At 45.2% G+C, this 20281-nt stretch overlaps 1 long non-coding RNA gene across 1 annotated transcript; it reads right to left on the bottom strand.

Moving 5' to 3' along the window:
- Positions 1 to 7919: 7919 nt before the first annotated feature.
- Positions 7920 to 13094, bottom strand: LOC108288154. The gene is made up of 3 exons (XR_001818623.2): positions 12832 to 13094; positions 8608 to 8688; positions 7920 to 8140 (listed from the first exon to the last, which is right to left on the bottom strand). It is a non-coding gene; the product is annotated as an uncharacterized LOC108288154 (long non-coding RNA).
- Between the last annotated feature and the right edge of the window lie 7187 nt (positions 13095 to 20281).

Below are 20281 nucleotides of genomic sequence, written 5' to 3'. Positions count from 1 at the left end.
CTTAGGTATCTGTTCTTCTTCATCTTTCAGCTCAGCTCTCTCTTCCTCTTACCCCCATCCCAGATAAGGAGAAGAGATATTCAAAGTATTAACAGAAAGATAGATGAAAATTATACTCTATCTCAAGGGTACAGGCTGAGCATTCCCTGGAATGAGCGGAGATAGAATAGATATATGTAATGCCAAAAACCTAAGAGAAATAGAAATAAATAGATTAGGAAAAAGAGTGCCCACATTTCTCCCCTTGGCACCTGGCTTGTGGAAATGCATTGGGCCACTGGGAGATACCACAGAGTAGGCAGACATGTTTGTGCTTGAAAGGAAATAGTTATAACAGAGCAATGCAATCACATCCCAATGGATAATTGTGAAAATGCAGGTGTTTGCATGTGTGTGTTTAGTGACAAACTGGCTTAAGGGAGCAGAAGGTGCCCTGTGAGCTGGGAGGTGAGACCCCAAGGCAGCTTGGGCGGGAGTTCCTGGGTGTGAAGCCTGAGGCAGAAGAATTGAAAGCAGGAGTTCCTGAAACTGAGAGCACGGCTGAAGGGGCAGAGAATAGGGTGACTGACCATCTCTATTTGCCTGGGATTGTCTCAGTTGAAGCACTGAAAGATCTATGGCCTGAGAAATCCTCCCATCCCAGGCACACTGTGACAGTTGGTCACTCTAGCTGAGATGCTCTAACATAAGCTCCCAGAAGAACATAGATTCTGAGCAGAGGAGCAGGGCAAAGCCCAACTAGATGGAGCAAACAAACTAAAAGGGAAAATGATGTAACATCCAAAATATTTTAAGCAAAATGCCTGCATATCTTTCAAAATTTTAAATGTACATACCTTTTGACTCAAAAACTCTACCTCTTGGAATCTTTCTTTCAAAAATGTTCACTTCCAAAAATATATGTACAAGAGGCTTACTGTGGCCTCATCTGTCACATGGAAAAATTAGCAGCACCATAATTGTCCAGCAGAACAGTAATAAGGGAATGGTTAAAGAAATCATGATCTAGCCATACGGTAGCACACTTGGAAGTTAATAAAAAGCAAAAGTGTTTCTAAATTGTCCTAGTACGGATTTCTGCAGAAACAGATCCTGAGACAAGCATAATGGCGCAAATTATCTGGGAGATGGAAGAAGCACAGGAGGGGTGCGGCTGGGAGGTGGAGGGGAGTGGGGAGGGGAGATGGGGAAGGGAAGGCAAGCCAATAAAAGGCATATTAACCAGCTAGTTACTGCTGTGGGCAACTGCGGCTCAGTTCTGCTGGGGACCTCCAGGAAATGCCTCCGAGTTATCCCACTCAAAGAGCAAGGGAGGTGGTGTAATTAGACACCAACTCCTGAGACTCTGGTTGAGGGCTGCTCCCTGGGCTGTTAATTCCATGGAACTTCCAGCCTTCCCTGCTTTGGCAGAGCTTGGAGAAAGCCCTCAGGCCAAACGATGTGGACCCTGGCAATTAGAAGGGAGTGGCACACACCAAAGTGGTCAGACTTCAGGGATACAGGCCAGGCACCAACAGCATCTGCCAAATGTATATATATACATAGGAAAGAAAAACCTCTGATACATTATTTAAGTGGAGGGAAGAGATGCACAGTACTATGCAGAGTATGATTGCATTTTTATTACTAAAATATGTGTTTGCATATGTGCATTTTGGGCTATATCTATGCATGTGTGTAAAGGAAAAGAAAAAGGAAAGCAGAGACAGTAAGCCGTGATCAGAAGCAGGAGCAGGACTGTCTATTTCCATAGTCTGAGTTTTTTCAAACAAGTATTACCTTTGTAATTAATAATCATCATCATAATCATAATTTAAAATGAAGGGGGAAGTTAAAGGAGTGGAAAGCATAAACTATGTGAAGCAGAGGAGAGAAATGTCCACATCCTTCATCCAAAACCTTCGGCTCAAATAAGTTTCAGAATTAAGAAGTTTTCATATATTAGAAAGGTAAGACTTGTAGAAACCATGTTTTATGAAACATCCCATGAGTAATCAGACACAATGATGGTTCTGTGCTGAGACATGAATAATCATACAAAGAGGGATATATCATAACCCTAAAAAGTCTCATATCAATTCAAACCAGGTTTTGCTGCCAAATACATTTGTGCCAAACTTACACAAAACTTTTGGGTTTCCATTGCAGAGAAGGGATTGTGGATTGGTAGTAAGAAAAGGAGAGTTTGAAAAACCAGATCCAGGGGATGGTAGGTTCAAGACAACAGAGCAACTATGCCTTCATAGAATGATAATGCTTTGGTGGTGTGACACTACTGTTCAGCTCCTACCTGGGGCACACAGCAACTTGATGGAGGCCTCCCAGACCTAGGTGCTTGTAGGGGCTCTCACCTCCTGATAAAATACCCATGCCACTTTAGAGCAGCTCTCAGGGGCCAAAGGATCTGCACTTCTAATTCATTCCCAGTGGGACTGACGCCACTGGTGGGGGCTGCACTCTGAGTAGTGACACCATAAAGTTATTTCAGTTGAACCAAAGTGGGTCTGTATAGTCCTCCTACACATCAGCCTATGGCAGCCACAGAGAACATGTCAAATTGTCCTACAAATTACCAGGTTTCTTTGATCGGACGCCAGCAGGAAGAATATGACCAGTCAGGGCTGTGGTAAGGAAGGGGACCCCAAACAAGAAAGGCCATACTGCTTTTGAAGCATAAAGAAGCCTTAAGAGAGAGGGAGACCAGAACCAGAGAGCAAATAAAGACTGCATGAGAGGGAAGAAGAGGAACCAAAACATGGGTGGGACTACTTAATGCTATTTTGCAACGTGAGTGTCGGGACATTCCAGCCATACAGGTGACTACAGCCTTCGTGCAGGTGATCTCCTCACACAAAAGGTTACAGGGTTGGGTGTGGGGAAGAGACATGATGGGGAAGAGGCACTGGGAGACTTTCTGGGTGAGGGTGGAGGGGCTGAAATGTTCTATAGCTTGATATGGGCGGTCATTGCATGGGTGCTACATATATAAAAAGTCCTCCAGCTGTATATGCTTCAGATTTGTGAATTTTACTGTGAGGTTGTCATATAGCAATTAAAATTGGAAAATAAAATAAAATGAGCCTCGACCCTGGGATTGAGTAGGTGAGCCAGCCCCTGGGCCCCCTCAGAGCATTGCCCAAGAGGCCACTGAGTCACAAAGGAATGACAAGTTGCCTGGGGGACTGCAATAGGGGACTACATGCATTTACATGAACCAAACTAACTGGATAACATGAATCTACTCCAGGTGTGATGATTAAACAAATGAAATTTATGCAACGATGTCTTAGAATTTCACAGTCATATAACATGTGTGCAAAAGAACTTATTTGGCAAAGAGCCCTCCGTCCTTTTGCTCCTTTTCCCTAGTCACAGAAAATTTATTTGAAGCATCAATGTGGCCAGCCTTCTCTGAGCCACCTTTTTGTGTAGGTGTGCCCTATACTAGAGGGTACAGCTAATTTCTGGCCACTGAGATGTGAGCAGAAGTAAGTGAGACCACTGGAAGATCTCCTTTAAGAGAGAGATATGCCCTTATTTCTTTCTTCCATATTGCTGCCTGCAGATGTGATGGCTGGAGCTCTAGCAGCCTTCTTAGATCATGAGGGCAAGTAAGTTGTCTGTAGGAGGTAAATCAGTGAGCTGGAAGAAGCCTTTGGTCCCTGGTGATTTTATCAAGGCTCCGAGGCTGCCTATTTGGCCCAAGACAAAGCTTTCTACCTTGTTTAAACCCTGTTATTTCAGATGGTTGTTTTTTTTTTTTTTTTTCATATACAACCAAGTCTAACCCAGAAAGGGTCCCTTTGCTTGTGTATCATGGTGCCCTGAGTCTCTCACAGAGTAGTGCACATTGATCCCCTACTGGCTGTATGGCCTGGACCATGGTGTGGGGAAAGGGGACGTCAGGAAGACCATCTGCCAGAGAAGTGACACGAAAAGGCTAGGATTTGAGAGTGTCAGATGACTACAAATGACTACAAACTTGTACCACCCACCTCCTTATCTTCACCTTTATAAAGTGACTTTACAGCTCCTCCCAGCAATATTGAATCTATTTCTCTACCCTTTAATCTGGGTTAACCATGTGACTTACTTTGGCCAATGACAGAGTAACAAAAGTGGCCCAAGCAGAGGTCTGAAAAGCATTTGAGCACTGGGATGTGCCCTCTCGTTACTGTTGGAACCCTACGATGGCCATGTGAAGAAGCTTGGGCTAGTCTGGCAGAGGATGCCAGATGATGGGAGAGAACCCCCAGACAGCTCCAGCTACCACATCAGCTGGCCATAGACAGACACCACATCAGCTGCTCTTTGAGTGGGATAAGTCTAGAGGAGACCTAAGGAGCCCAGCCCAGACCAGAAGAATCGTCTGGCTAAGCCACAGACTAGTGAGAAATAAGAAACAGCTATTGTTTTAGACCACTAAATCTTGGAGTAGCTTGTCAGCAATAGCTGACTGATACAGGGGACATGGCTTTTGAAAAGCAAAGTTCACACCACCTTACCCCAGGGCAGTAGTAGTGAGGAATGAACTGAAACCGATCAGGAAAATGCAAGACAGCCAGTCCTGTGCCATTCCCAAGATTTCTCCGTTTGTCCCTGACTCTCCCCTAAGCCCGGCCCATCTCTCAGCTAGGTATATGTCTCCTCGAGGAGTATAGGGAGGGCTCCAAGCTGACCTCTCCATTTCTCTTAGTGAGCAGTAAATGAGGAGAGCAGGGGACCACAGGAGGACAGCCATATAAGCATGGCTTTCCTGGGGCAAAGGGAAGACTCAGCTCCAGGAGTCAGGGAAGAAGTGGGGGTGGAGGAAGTCACAGCCCTTGGGGCTAGTTTATGCCTTTAAAACATGCAGATGGACAGAATGAGTCTTTTCTATTATAAAATATGTGCTTAGCATATTTATGTGATAGTTTCAACACGTGCACTGAATTGAGTTACTGCATTAGGGAAGGAGATTTCCTTTGCTGATTTTGACACACTTTGGTCTGTCTGTAGCCTTTGCACAGGTGACCTTCACGCACAAAAGGAACCCCGGCGTCTGGCAGGGGGATGACCTGGGGTGGGATCCTGGCACACAAGCCACTCCTGGCTTTGAGCTTCACTCAGATGGTCTCAAGTGTGTTGCTCCCAGGAAATGCAAAAGGAGGGGATTTTCTGCAAGGAGCTCCATGCAGAGCACGGGGGCCCTGCTGTGCTGTTTACTTAGAGCAGCCCGCAGAAAGCTGGGGTGCGGGGAAACTTGGAAGACTGCCTGCACCCAGGGAATTGGCCTCCTGGGCCAGCAGCCTGGGTGGAACCATGAGATGTAGGGCTCAGCTGGCAGAAAAGACTGACCTTGCTTTGACATGTGGCCTTGCCCCTTTTCCTCTCTGCACAAAAGCCCCTTTCATTTTCTTCCCTCCTCTTTCTCCTCTCCTCTCATTTTCCCACTCTCTTTCAATCTCTTTCACCCGACTTTTTCTATCTTAATTGGCCGTAACAAGGAATTGAATTCCTTTTATTATGCACTATATTTGTTGAATACAGTTTTATGTTCCTTGCTCTTAATTTTTAAAGTGGATTAGCTGAACGCTTTATGGTTTTCTTTCCAAAATTTTTATATCACAGCAGTAGACATTAGGGATGTTCACAAATATTCCAGTTCTCCGTGTGGGCACACGATGGATCAGATGTCCCCTTCTGTTTTTGAGACACCTGATGGCCATGTCACTTGTTTGAGCCAATTAAAAATGTGAGCACTCCTGGGTGGAAGTTTAACAGCCAGTGAGCTTTCAGGACACTTGGTTTTCCTGCTGCTGTGGTGATGGGGGAAGCTTCTGTCGAGGTGAAGACTTTTTCAGCTTGGGCATCTGAGTGGCTGCAGTGAGCATATTCTCCCTGCCAGCCCATATCAGGCACAGAGCATAAATAGGGAATAAGCTTTGCTGCATTTAAGCCACCGAGTTTGTTACTCTAACATAGTCTTACCTATTTGAACTGATGCAATCATTTTACCATATATCATCCTAATTTTCTATGCTGGTGTTTTTAATCTTTTTCATGGGAGTGGTCACAATCCCTTTGAAAATCTGATGAGGGCAGGGTGCAGTGACTCACACCTGTAATCCCAGCACTTGGGAAGGCCAAGGTGGGTAGATCATCTGAGGTCAGGAGTTTGAGACCAGCCTGGCCAACATGATGAAACCCTATCGCTACTAAAAATACAAAAAAATGTAGTTGGGCATGGTGGCACACACCTGTAATCCCAGGTAATCAGAAGCCTGAAGCAGGAGAATAGCTTGAACCCGGGAGATGGAGGTTGCAGTGAGCCAAGATCATGCCATTGCACTCCAGCGTAGGTGACAGTGAGACTCTGTCTCACACACACACACACACAAAAAGGAAAATATGATGAAACTATGAGCTCCGTTTACCTAAAAACGTCCACATGAGATCCTGTAGGCAGTTGCAGGTGTTCACTCGCTCCGGTGTGCAAAACTGATGCATAACCATCACTGAAGTTTGAGCAACTTCAGTCCAAGGTGCCAGGTGGAAAAAAGTCTTCCTTCCTCCTCATTCTTGCCTCTGCCCTGCGGTCCCGAAACCATTGCAGACACAGAACTCTGACCATACTAGCGGTGTTCTAATGACAAGAAGTCATGCATCATTTCAATCGCTGGAGCCTTAGCAATAATTGGAATATGAATAATTAGATTTCCATGGAGGTTCCCCATGAGAGAGGATGAACATCTACAGGGATGCCCTTGACAGCAGGTCAGGGTTTGGGCACTTCTGGGGCAACACCTCAGAAACCCCCTGGCAGGGTAGAACTGAAAATAAGTAGTAGCAGGGAGTTGGGGAGGGGGTGGTAGAATGCAATGACAAAGCACTTCACCATGACCCCATAGGCTTGTCCTTGTGGGCTTCTTTGTACTACGAGCCCTTCCTTTATCTGTAACACCATGACCCTACATCTGGAGGAATGAATTCTTTTTTCACTACTGCACATGTGAGACCTTTTTGCCTTTATGAATGTCAGTTTCATCATTGGCTAAATTATTGACTGAAAAAATTCACTTGCAAGCTGGTTGTTCAGAACTGGTAACAAACGCCCCCCCCCCCCCCGCCGCCCCATGAAGACAGTGTTTAAAATGGTGGTCAATCTCCTCAGACAAATTACTGGTCTATCAGGTGCATCTGAACATTAGAAAATGTTGGAATTCAAATGTAGGAATCTCTTAATTTAGGTCCTCAGTCCCCAAGGTGCACTATAGCTAAAATTAACCCTCTCTCTCACCCCAAGTAGCCGAATGCAAAAAGGGGTTTCAGAGGAAAGCTATTTTCTTGGACTAATTCTCACTAAAATATGAGTGATTGGAAACCCCTTCATCCTTCATTCTCATTAAGTGATTGGGAATCCCTTAATCCTCACATTTTAAAAAATACATCTTAGAAACCCAATTGGATGCCTAAGTGAAAGCCAAAGTCAAGAGTAGTGAAGGCATGTTTTCTGGGAGTTTGTCTCCTGGGATCAACACTCCAAAGCACAGTTCTTAATTGTGAAAACTTCACTTCATCTTTCTACCAGCCCACACAATTTCTAAAACAAAGGAATTTTTTAAACTAGCTCTTAAGGTCACCATATTAGGGTTTCCTGTGTGTGTGTTTGTGCATTTGAGGGGGCATCACAGACAAGAAAAGCAGCAGCTGTCGACAGCCATGGGCCACTGATAAGTCCAGTGTCCATTAAGCCAGAGAATTCCCAGGAACAGAAGTATGCTCTATGCCAACTTCTCCTAGAACCTTCTATAATAAGTGAGTGGCATTGTCTGCAAAGCAATCTGGCGTCTTGGGAAAAGGAAACCCTTATTGGAGGGAGTGGGTGGTTGGGGGTGGGAAGAATAGATTTTTCATTCCTCAAAACCACTTTCAGAATATAAAATTAGTCACAGCCCCTTTATACTAGGAACAGAAATCAAATTCACAAGCTGCCTAATTTTGCCTAAAGACACATCTCTTTGTGCCACGGGGCTATGTCCAGAGGTCTGACAGATGAGATAGTCTTCATTCCCTTCCAACTGGGTGAGAATGTACCTCCCAGAAAGAGCTGGGTGCCAAAGAGGGCGTTATCATCTCTTCCTTCATTCAGCAGCTTTGTCTGCAAGATTGGAAAACGGATAGTTGGTATATTTTGAGGGATCAAATAATTAGTTCTCTTGGAATCTCATTTTAGATTTTAATTCTTAGTCTTAGAGCCAAACTATAGGAGCAGAAATTTCTATCTGCGGCTGGAGGGCTTCAGTTTCGGCACACTAAAAAAAGGCCCTGCTTTGGAGGCATTTTTCCATGCATGAATCAAATTATTCCAGCTGGGTTTTACCAACACGTAGGCAATCAAAATCTACTTTCACTTGCTATTTTATTCTTTATTTACTAGTTCTATAAATACTATGATGGGTGTGCTTTTATATTGAGGATGGGGGGGTGCTAGTCAGAGAGAACAGCTGCCTGCAGCCTTAGGTCCTCTGCAGACCTCAGGTTGGTGGGGAGACAGGCCTGTCTGCCTCCTGCCCACTCTGGTCTTTGGGCTCGTGAGTGTAGCCACTGGTCTTCCATTTGTCATACCTGTGCAGGGCACTTTTGCCACCCTCCTTTTCTTCATAGACTGAGAAGGCCAACCTGGTTTGTCAGAAAGGGTACCCAAGTCTAGCAAGAAAACAAAAATAAAATACTCTTAAAATCCAGGAAAGAAGCAGACAAATACAAACTGCAGATAATTCTGGCCAAGGCTGGTCATCTGGAAGCGGCATCTGGAGAAAGAAAGGGAACTTAAGATGAGGGGTTGCCCTTGGTGGCCTCCAGCTCTGATAGCTTATGATTTGATGAATTAGACCTGTGCTCCAGGCCCCAGTGGATAAACCAGGATTAAGGGGTGAAGTGCCCAGGGAGGCAGATTCTGACTCAGCATCAGGACGAATTTGATAAAGATTAGAGTTGCCTAAAAATGAATTGGGCTGCCTTGGGGGTAGCAAAAGCCCTGTCTCTGCAGTTTTTTCAGGCATGGGATGACCCTGAGGAGCAGCCATGGAGAGGAGACTCAAAGCTCCAAGAAAGTTAATTTGGTGACAGTTAATGTCTTCTCCAACTCAGGAATCCCACAACCTATGTTCCTGGGACTCTGAACTTCCAAAGGAAGTTCATGTGCCCTTCAGGTTCTCTGCTGCGTTTCCTAAACAGACATAGCTCCTTCTGCCTATAGGGACCAGAGATCCTCCAATTTGGGCCACCACAGGGGCCCATAAGCAAGGGGTGGCCACAAAGTTATTGTTAGGGAGAATACAAGAGTAAGAGGGCAGAAAAGTGTTCCCCTAAAGGTTGAAAACGTGGAAGGCCAGGATATATAAGCAGGCCCAAAGCTAGGTGGGAAAGGAGAAGACATCCAAGACACAGGCTCTCTCAGTGTCTGAAAAGTTGCCATAGAATAATCAGAGCTTCAGCATGCAAGGTATCTCCTTGTTCCCCCTCCTCTTCCCAGAGATTCATTTGCAAGCCACAGCAGTTCTCCGGGGGCTCTTGCCATGTAGCAAGAGCTACCTAAGAGTTGTTTTTATTTTGTCAGGACAGAGCTCTTAAGCCAGCAAGGACCTGCAGCTGGGACTCAAGCCACAGGAGCTTCAGGGCTAAGTGATGATGTCCCTGCTCAGCACTGGGGCAAGGAATGCCCACTCCCTCCAGCATCAGCTTTCCCATGTGAGTCCCAGCCAGCCTCCGACCTCAGCCCTCTTCTGAGAGACTGGGCCTGCCCACAGCGCTGTCAACCCCTAAAGGGCCTTGGGCTTCTGCTTGTCCTTCCAGGCCACCAGTGGCACACACCTGACTGAGACATGGAAGTGGGCCTCAGCATGGCCTGATGGGACTGCGGCCCAGCCATCCTGAATACTCGCCTGATGAAGGAGTCAGGAATTCAAGATGGCTGATGTGCTGGGTTGAATAATGCCGCTCCCCCGCCCAAATTCATGTTCACCCAGAACCTCAAAATGTGGTCTTGTTTGGAAATGGATGCAACGGCCCTTCCCCACTGGCATAAATTTAGTGAGTCAGAACACTCACACAAGTCAAGCAAAGCAGATTTATTACTCACAGAGTAATAGGCAGCAAAAGCAAAGAGAAGCCTAGGACCCATGGTGAGCCAGTTCCCCAAGGCTCAAGAAAGCTGCTTAAGGTGGATGGAGTCTCTTCTGCATGTGCCCCATGTCACACTGCAGCTGAGGGGCCCCAAAAGCACTCAGCCCTGGGTTTTATACCCTCAGTGTCACTGGAATTGCTGAGAATAAGCACTACAGGACATTTCTGTTCTAGAAGAACTGAGGACAGAGGCCAGGCTGTTCCAGACAGTGCCTTCTTATCAGAAGATATTGCATTCTTGGCATATTCTCCAATATTCTGGGAACTATAAGCTGCGGGGTGGAGAAGAGTTAGGTCAGTCAAGGCCATCTGGGGACCTGGTCTCCTGCAATAGGGTCTTTGTAGATGTAATCAAGTTAAGATGAAGTAGACCCTAAATACAATGACGGATGTCCTCATAAGAAGAGAGAAGTTTGGACACAGACACACACAAAGGGAAGATCATCAAGTGAAGATGGAAGCAGAGGTTGGAGTGATGTGTCTATAAGCCAAGGAGTGCCATGGGTTGCCAGCAATTACCAGAAGCTGGAAGACGTAAGGAAGGATCCTTCCCTAGAGTCTTCAGAGAGAGCATGGCCCTGACGGCACTTGGATTTTGAATTTCTGGTCTCCCAAATTGTGAGAGCATGAATCTCTTGTTCTAAGCCATCCAGTTTGTGATACTTTCTTACAGAGCCCCAGGAAACTAATACAGCCCACTTGACTGCCTGCCCCCCTACCCCTAGCTCCAGTGGATTCTGGCTGGGCCTTGGGGCCTCTTGACCCATCTGGATTTCAGTGTATTAGACAAGGGGAACAGGGAGCTTTGCCTTATGGGAGTAGCCCCACAGAACTGGAATGGCTGGAACCAAAACCACAAATCTTTTTCCCCTTTATTTCTCAGAGGGCCACCATCTCTACCCCCAAGCTCACCTCAACTCCCCAGCCCCCTGATACAGCCCTGCCATTTCTGGACCATGACTGTCTTCAAGGTGTCGCTGTTGGAAAAAGTTGACAATCTCACATCTAAGGGCACTATCCCCAGTAAAGATCTGGGGAGCAGGTACAAATCAAGGGTCCCACAGTCTATGTCTGGCCTCTGCAGCATGGCAAAAAATGCAGATTGGTAGCCAATGTTTAAAAATCGAAAGATTTTATACTAAAACTTTTTTCCATTTCTTCTTCAAAATTAGAAAATTTGATCTCACCCACTGAAGCTGAGAAGAGGATAGCTCCCTTTTGGGTCTGGACATCCCCACTTAGCTTTCCACAACCACAGTGCTCCCTATAACTCTCTTCCAGTGAGGCCAGCTATCAGTTGCCATAAATCATTTCTTTTCATTTTGTGGGTCTGGTATGTTGCTATTAAGAGGAGAATGAAATATTTCCCATACCCATGTCTCTATCAAAGGTGCAGAAAAGAAAGGGATGTGTCTTTAAAGGAAAATGGGAGTGAACATATATCTTGGAGTGGAATTGGAGACTCTTATGTCATTACTATGCAAAGCATTTTCCCACAGAGCACAGCAAAGCCTAGGATGCCATTCTGGAATGAAAAAAAGAAGAAAACCCAGCCTGATCATTCCCTTACATCCCTGTCCCATCCTTGTAGGAAGCTGACTTTGCAACTCATGCTGAAAAGACTAAAGGTTCTCAAATGTTCTCTTTCCAAGCTTTCCGACACCATGGCCCTAATCAGGGTTCTCTCGAATCTCTCTCCAGTCTCCTCCGACTTCAATGGGACTTTTCAGAGGAAATGTGATAAAGTTTGCAAAGAGCCACTTCCCCTTTTGAACAGCTTTTATGGTCTCTGCTGCCTACATAAAGCCTCGCCCCCACCAGCTACCAGCTCCTCCCTCCCATGCAGGCTCATTCTCCACTCCTCACCCTGACTTAACTTCTCAACCCACCCTGCTTAACCTGGCTCAGCCATGTCTAATTGAGCAGACACTGCTGACACCAACAGAGTGTTTACCTCTTTGTGCCTTTGAGCTAGCTTTTCGTTCCATCTCAAATGCCTTTCTTTATGAAGTTGAAGTCTTCCTGGCCTCATTCACTCACTCAGCTCAGGAGATTGAGGATGTCATGGCAGACTCCCAGAAGTAGAATTTTCATGTGAGCCTCTAGATTCCTGGAAGGATGACTTCAAGACTTTAGAGTGTTTATTCGTGCCATCTTAGGGGATTTACTGTGTTTCTCTGATAATAGATGATGGCTAGAACTTGGCTTAGTGGAGGCAGGGCTCTTCCCTCACTCACCTATGAAGGATAGCTGAAGAGGGGGGAGTTCTGGCAGATCCTGTGTTTGAACCTAGTACTGGGGATGTCAGTTCTGGACACCAGTCCCCAGAAAACTCAGTCTAAGTGATACTGTTTGGGAGCCTCAGAGTTTTGTAATCATTCTGAGATCAAACATAATTTCAGTAGTAATTACTTGAGGAGGAAAAAATCCTTGAACCTCAGAGGCAATGCAACCTCAGTGACCTGGAAACACAAACACAGCTGTGGGCATCATGGCAGCCTGGAACTTGGGGGTGAGGATGAGGAGTGGACTGGGGCAAAGATAGCAACTGCAGGAACTTACTGGAAAAGAGAGGAGTCTCAGTGCCCCTGGAATTGTCACCCAAGCTCCTAACGCTCCCCTTCCTGTCATCTAGCTTCCATCTGCTAACAAACTCCTACTCACCAGCTATGCCCCAGGTGGAATACTTGCTCCTCTGGGAAGGCTGCCCAGATCCACTTTCCTTTTCCGGTCCTCCAACTTGACGGCTTTCGTAATACCTTTGCTGCCTGAAGCTCAATACAGTAAGCACCCCATCAAACAGTCTTTCCGCCTCCAACCCCTTGCCACCACAAATTACCCACAGGCTTCACTTCCCTAATGCCATGCTCATGTTTCTTGTTTTCTGTGGCAGCCCTTTGATAAAAAAGCCAATTCTCCCTCTTAGCTATTTTCTGCTTTGGACTAGGTACTCTGGACTTTCTGGAACAAACTTGCCTCCGCCCAGGCACAGACTCAACTTCCCTTTGCTCCATGCCCTGTAGCTGTGTGCCCGCTCAGCTGCTTCCACACACAGGCCTGGCTTCCAGAACTGCAGCCTGGGCCCAGTTCCAAGGACCTTGGCTGCACAGTGTGAGATAGTAGACATCTCAGCGATCAGGACCATTCCCACCTGCATGTTCCTGCTGCTCATTCGTCCTGCATCTCATTTCTAGTACCTCCTTGTATCTTTGTCTTTTGTGCCAACCTGTGCTTCTCAGAGGCCAAGACTCCATTTTATCTTTCTGTGTCTCTTCAGAACTTCATGAGAGGCCTGACATCTAACAAGTTGTGATAGATGATATTGTTTGCCCATCATTCTTTACTCCTTGTCCCTGATACTGTTTACCATGGACAAAGTGTATTTCCCCGTCCTCTGATGCTGAGCTTGACCATGGGAATTGCTTTGGCCAATGGCATGTGGGTGAAAATGATAGTGTATCAAGCTACGAATTAAAGCTTTAAGCTTCTGCCAGCCCTCTTGAAGCTTCTGTCTTCTGTTATGAAATAAGCATGCTCCAGGTAGCCATTGCTATTTCAGTCAGGGTCTCAGAATAAATCCATGTGGAACAAATATGAATACAAACTGAAGCCTGGACTCAAATCTAGCATGGCTTAAACTGTAGCCAACCTCCATATTTGTGAGTATGAAATAAATGTTTGCAGTCATAAGTCACTGACATTTGGGAGTTCTTTGTTACATAGCATGATTACAGAAAAAAACTAACTAATATACAGTCCCTAAGGAACACTTTTGAGGGATAAACCAATGGGTAACAAATAAGTTAAAGTAAAAATTACTCTCAAGAGAATCAGCCTAGCTCCAAATAGAATTCACAGGAAATCAGTGGTTCTCAAAATGTGTACCCCAGCCCAGCAGCATCCACATCACCTGGGGATTTTTAAGAAATGCAAAATCTGGGGCCTTTCCCCACACCTACTGAATCAGAAACTCTAGGGGTGGGGCCCAACAACCTGCATTTCTATAAGCCCTAGAGGTGATTCTGATGCACCCTTAAGTTTGAGAACCTCTGCAGTAACTGCTGAACTAGAATAGCTTCCTGCAATCTAGGAACCATTCATTTCCTGAAATGCAGACATCCCAGAATTTTAAATGATAAAGCCTGATTAACCTAATGCCTTTACCATCCCCAACACCATCATCCTATTTAATCAAAGGTGCCCTGAGTCATTCCATCCAGGTATAGAACTTCCTTGCCCAGTGGCTCTCAACTTCAACTGCATAATAGAATCTCTTAGAAACTGTCAAAAATCTTTATGCTCAGGTCACACCCACATCAATTAAAACAGAATCTCTAGTGGTGAGACCCAAACTTCACAATTGTTTAAAGCTATCCCAGGTGATTCCTCTGTGCAGGCAAGGTGGAGAATAGCCTTTCCATTTTCAAGAAACTGGGGCTAACCCTGCAGCTACCTGCTTTCACTTTTAACCATGCAAAGCACGGTGCGTGGCCTTCCTGCCCCAGGGCTTCAGAACCTGAAGACTTGTTAGATATCCTATGACTCGGTGCATTTGCAGCAAGTTTAAGAGACTGAGTCTGACCAGGGAGGCCTTGGGGAAGCACAGAACACTGGCTGTAAGAAAATGATGTAACTTCAGTTATTCATTCTTCCAACATATCCAGAGTACCTTCCACGTGCCAGGCAGTGTGCTAAGGGCTTGCAAGTCTTACCAGGGGCAAAACTAAACCAAGCAGGTGTGGAAGGAAGGACCCATGACTGCATAGAGGACCCCACAGGAGCTTGAGCGCTGAAGCATCACTTAAAGCAGTGGGTTCCTAGCCAGGAGGCAAGTGCCCAGGCTCTGCTCTGGAGGCCAAATGGCTGGCTACCCTCCATCTCAAGGGAGGCAGGCTGGGAAGCTTAATTTCACCCCCTCCCACTCCTCTCCAGCATAAGCTACAGGAAGTAAGGACCTTTCTCCCTGGAAGTTCTCCCCATTGCCTTTCCCTCAGCTTTTCAAAATTGTTAAGCCTTCTCCTCACCCCCTGAAGACCCCTTTCTTATTGAGCCATCTTAGTCACCATTCCCCAGAAGCAGACCTTGAGCTATAGATTCTGACGTGAGTGATTTCTGATGGAAGTGCTCCCAGGGGAAACTGATAAGGGAGTGAGGGAAGCAGGACAAGTGAGCAGATGAATCCAATTGAGTGTGCAATGTTGGGACGGACCACTTCCACAGAGGGGAGCTCCAGCCTGAGCCTGCTAGATATATTCAAGGCAAGAAAGCTGGCCTTTCCTACACCTGTGCCCAATCATTGTTGCCCAGCAAGGGGCCTTCCTGTGGCCAGGTGAAGGAGGCAAACTCCTATGCACGTTCCCTCTCTATGTCTGCAGGCAAAGTGGCTTTGGCAGCCCAAGAGCAGGCATGCAAAAGAAGGATCACAGGTACAATTCCTTGGAAGCAAAACCACCCCAAAGCTACAGGGAGGGGCATGCAGAAATGGTAGCAAGGATCCAAGGAGGAGTTACCAGATTTAGCAAATAAAAATCCAGGATGGCTAGTTTACATTTGATTTCAGGTATGACAAATCTTTTTTTTGTTTGTTTGTTTTTGTATAAGTATCCCTGTGTTAATTGGGATATACTTATACTAAATATATTATTTCTCTGAAATTCGCATGTAACTGGCTGTCTTATATTTTACCTGGCACCGCTAGCCTGAAGGTGTCTGGTAGAGCTCTGGCCATGTTCTCCTACTCAGAGAAGAAGCAGAGTGGGCCACTTTTGCTGTTCACAGAGGTGCAAGACACAGATATGATAATGTAGGCCTTTGCTGCTCCTCGTTTGCTGATTATACTGCTGCACATAGTGCTCTGTGGATCCATTAGTATTGCCCTGGGCCAATGCTCACAGCATTTGGGGTTTTTGGCCACTGTGTCTTAGCTAGGAGCAAAGTTTTAGACTATGAAGGTAGTGGGGAAACCAGTATTAAGTGTCTCATTGGCCCCTTTGGTACTTCGTCTGCATTAGACTAGAGCTGTAAAGCTAACCCAGCACCACGCAACCCCAATGCCAGGGATGAAACGATGCCCAGATGCCAAGTGTGCCTGCCTGAGAGACCCAGGTGCTAATGCCTTTCTGACAGCCCAGGCCTTAAGCCCTCAGCTGGCCCATCACTTGGTCAGCCTGACCCTTTCAGTAAGTATTTTTGCATCCTTTCACCAGTCTTTAAATAATGAAAAGAAAACTCACAGTTTTGGAAGTTGTCCCGATGGCTGGCAGGTCCTGAAAATAGTTCGGGATTGATTGATTGTGGTTATAACCATCAGGCCCCGCCATGGGCACCCCAAGCCCATGCATACTATGAAATATACAAACAGCAGACAGGGAACAAAGCCAAGACTGTGGCTCTTTACTTTGATTTGCGATCAGCTCCTTTGAAATTCCTTGTATTTAGAAGACTCTGAGAATGAATATGGTCCCCCTTCATAGCCCTGGTCTCTCCTAGGATCCTGAGACCTCTAGGGCTGAGGACGTACATGCAAAGTTCGTGCAATGTTTGAGCTTTTTGTGAGGGCAAAGCAGAGTAAATGGAGGAGAAGACGGTGGACAATTCAATGCTTTCGTGAAATTAAAGTGTGGATAAATGTGGTGATCACATTCTAGGATGTCTTACTCATAATCATTTCTTAAATGAATTAAGACATGGGTGGAATTGAACAAAAATGCCTCTTGAATCGCTCTAAATGCTCTTAAAGGCTTGAGGTATTTTTAAAAGGTACTTCCATGAAGAAACTTTAGTCATTTCATTTCAAAGGCATAAGCACTTGAAAATCACAGGATGCAACTAACTGGCTTCTGGAATTAATTGGAAAGAAACATAAGTCATTGTCTTAGGCTGAGTTCTTCCCAGAAGCAGACCCTGAGACATGAATTTGAGTGTAAGTGGTGTATTTAGGGAGATATCCAAGGAAGTGCTTGTAGGGTAGTGGAGAAATAAGACAAGGAAGGAAAGATGGGCAATAAAGCATGCATTATTGAACAATAGTGCACAGCCAGAGCTTAACCCCATTGGGAAACAGTGTAGAAGACTTCTCTTCAAACTATCTGTGCTAAAGGATTCATTTTTTTTCTTTTTAATTTCTAAGATGTTTTAGACCAATACTTTTTTCTCCTCCTGACACTTCTGAATATACAATAAAAGTGAATTCCTACAAAAAGTAAAAAAACAAGGCATACAAAATACAAGCCCCAATTTTTTACTATTGGGTTTGAAATATATATAATTACCCAATGAGATTGCTGGAGAAACTCCCAAATGCTGATTCTCAATTTCTTTTTCTTTTTTTTTTTTTTGTTCTTTTTCTTGAGATGGAGTCTCCCTCTGTTGCCCAGGCTAGAGTGTAGTGGCACCATTACTGCAACCTCTGCCTCCTGGGTTCAAGTGATTCTCCAGCCTTAGCCTCTGGAATAGCTGGGATTACAGGTGCATGCCACCACGCCCGGCTAATTTTTGTATTTTTTTAGTAGAGATGGGGTTTCACCAGGTTGGGCAGGCTGGTCTCAAACTGCTGACCTCAGGTGATCTGCCCACCCCTGCCTCCCAAAATGCTTAATTTCTCTAGTTACTGCAAACCAGTAATAAACAGTTCCCAGACTGGCACCAGTCCAGGGACCACACTTGTAACATGTGTGTCAGAGTCAGGGGAGAGGGCGCTGAGGTATTTATGTGCCAATGCATGGGTTGAGGCTTGCTTTCAGGGAGAAGTGGCTGGGGGCAGGGAGGTCAGGAGGAGAGAGGGCTGGCACTACTCTCTCACTGTGTGTGCAGGCACTTTAAAAGCCCTTGGACAAGGAGACACAGAGATGATGGCAGCTGAAAGTACAGCAGCACACTACAGCTGTAAGGGCTAAAGCCCTATGGGTGAAGCAGCCACAGCATCCCGGATTCATATTGCAAAAAGGGACCACAAAAGTCATCGGCCAGCCTCTTCTACAAGAGATGGAGAAACTGGTCCCTGAGCAAGTCATTGCCTCACTGTAGCACTCAAAGGTTATTGAGTAACACTGCTACAGGCACTAGGGCAGAGGGAAGGGCTCTTTCCCCAGTTGACTCTGTCTTGCCGACCTTGGCTTTCTTCTAGACATCTGCTTGCCTAGTCCCTGGCACCAGAGGTACAACCGCCAACAGGGAGACAGGTGTTGTCGTCACAGCAAGGCCAGACCCCTGCAGGTGGGAGGCCTGGCTAAGTTCTCATCTGCCTATTCATCTGCTGGGGAGGGGAGGAAAGGTCTGGGGATTTACTGCAAAGCCAGAGCTATATCACAGATCTCTTGGCTCAAACCCACATTGTCACCCTCTGCAGCTCTGTTTCCTCATCCATAAAATGGAGATGCTAACCTGTGCCCTGTTTCTCTCACAGGACTGTTGTAAGGATCAAGTGAGATGAAAGCAGGGAAAAAGTTTTTGAGAAGTTGCAAGTCCTCTATGGCTGTCAACTCAGAGAGGCACTAATTATTCAGAGAAGAGTTGTCTGGAACCCTCGGATCTCAGAACACAGACCCCCAACTCAATAGTGGCTTTAAAGGCTCTCATGTAAATCAATGCAAGACCTTGGTTTGGATCCAAGATCAAAAACTTAATACTCTAAAACACATTATTGGGGAAATTGGCAATATTTGAAAAAAGTCTGTATAGTTGATATTAATATTGTATCTGTCAAATTTGGTGAATTTGATCATTCTAGTTACATAGAAGAACGTCCATGTTCCTAAGAGCTACATACAGAAGTATTTAAGATTAAAATGTCATGATGTCTGCAGCTTACTGTCAAACAGTCCAACCATACAATTATAAAAATGATAATAGTAGCAACAATAATAACAGAAAGAGAGAAGAAGAAAATGTGGTAAAATATTCAGATTTGCTGAATCTTTGGCTAGACATTATGGCTCACATCTGTAATGCCAGCCCCTTGGGAGGCCGATGCAGGTGGTATCTTGAGCTCAGGAGTTCAAGACCAGCCTAGGAAACATGGTGAAACCCCATCTCTACCAAAAATACAAAAATTTCGCCGGACATAGTGGTGTGCACCTGTGGTCCCAGCTACTCAGGAGGCTGACAGAGGATCACTTGAGCTCATAGGGCAGAGGTTGCAGTGAGCCAAGATCATGCCACTGAACTTCAGCCTGGGGTGACAGAGTGAGACCCTGTCTCAAAAAAAAGTTGTTGAATATTAATGACTTGTACATATAGCAATTCATGTATGCTTTTTGTAACTTTTCTGTAAACTTGTTTTTTATGAAATAAAAAGGTTTTGAAAATATCAATTAATAAATTATGTCTCTCCTCAAAAAAGTCTCTGGACCTCTGAGCCACTCTAGACCCTGTACTAATGCTGGAAATAGTACTTCCCAGTTCTTCATTCAGAGCTTACTTATATTTGACACTAATTTCTTTGGAGGGTTGTTTTATTTTTAAAATATTTTTATTTCCATAATTTTGGGGGTACAAGTGCTTTTTGGTTACATGGATGAATTATATGGCAGTGAAGTCTGAGATTTCAGTGTGCCTGTCACCCTAGTAGTGTACCTTGTACATAACAGGTGATTTTTTAGCCTTCACACACCTCCCACCCTCCCCACTTCTGAGTCTCCAACGTCCGCTATACCACTCTGTATGCTTTTGCATACCCATAGCTTAGCTCCCACTTATAAGTCATAACACACAGGTATTTAGTTTACCATTCCTAAGTTTCTTCACTTAGAATAATGGCCTCCAGCTCCATCCAAGTTGCTGCAAAGTAGATTATTTTGTTCTTTTTTATGGTTGAATAGTATTCCATGGTGTATATGTTCCACATTTTCTTTGACCACTCATCTGTTGATGGGCACTTAAATTGATGCCATATCTTCGCAATTGTGAATTGTGCTCTGATAAACATACATGTGCAGGCGTTTTTTGATATAATGACTTCTTTTCCTTTAGGTAGAGACATGATGGTGGGGTTACTGGATGGAATGGTAGATCTACTTTCAACAAACTTGATTATCTGATTTCTCAGCCCAGAACAGAATTAGACATAAAAAGGTAACAGGAGGTAATGGCAGGTATAATAACAACAGAAAAAGTG

The sequence above is a fragment of the Cebus imitator genome, unplaced genomic scaffold (genome assembly GCF_001604975.1).
Source record: "Cebus imitator isolate Cc_AM_T3 unplaced genomic scaffold, Cebus_imitator-1.0 Scaffold366, whole genome shotgun sequence".
Classification (NCBI taxonomy): Eukaryota; Metazoa; Chordata; class Mammalia; order Primates; family Cebidae; genus Cebus; species Cebus imitator.
The sequence above is the reverse complement of the archived record's forward strand: the minus strand, read 5'-3'. Positions and strand labels throughout refer to the sequence as shown.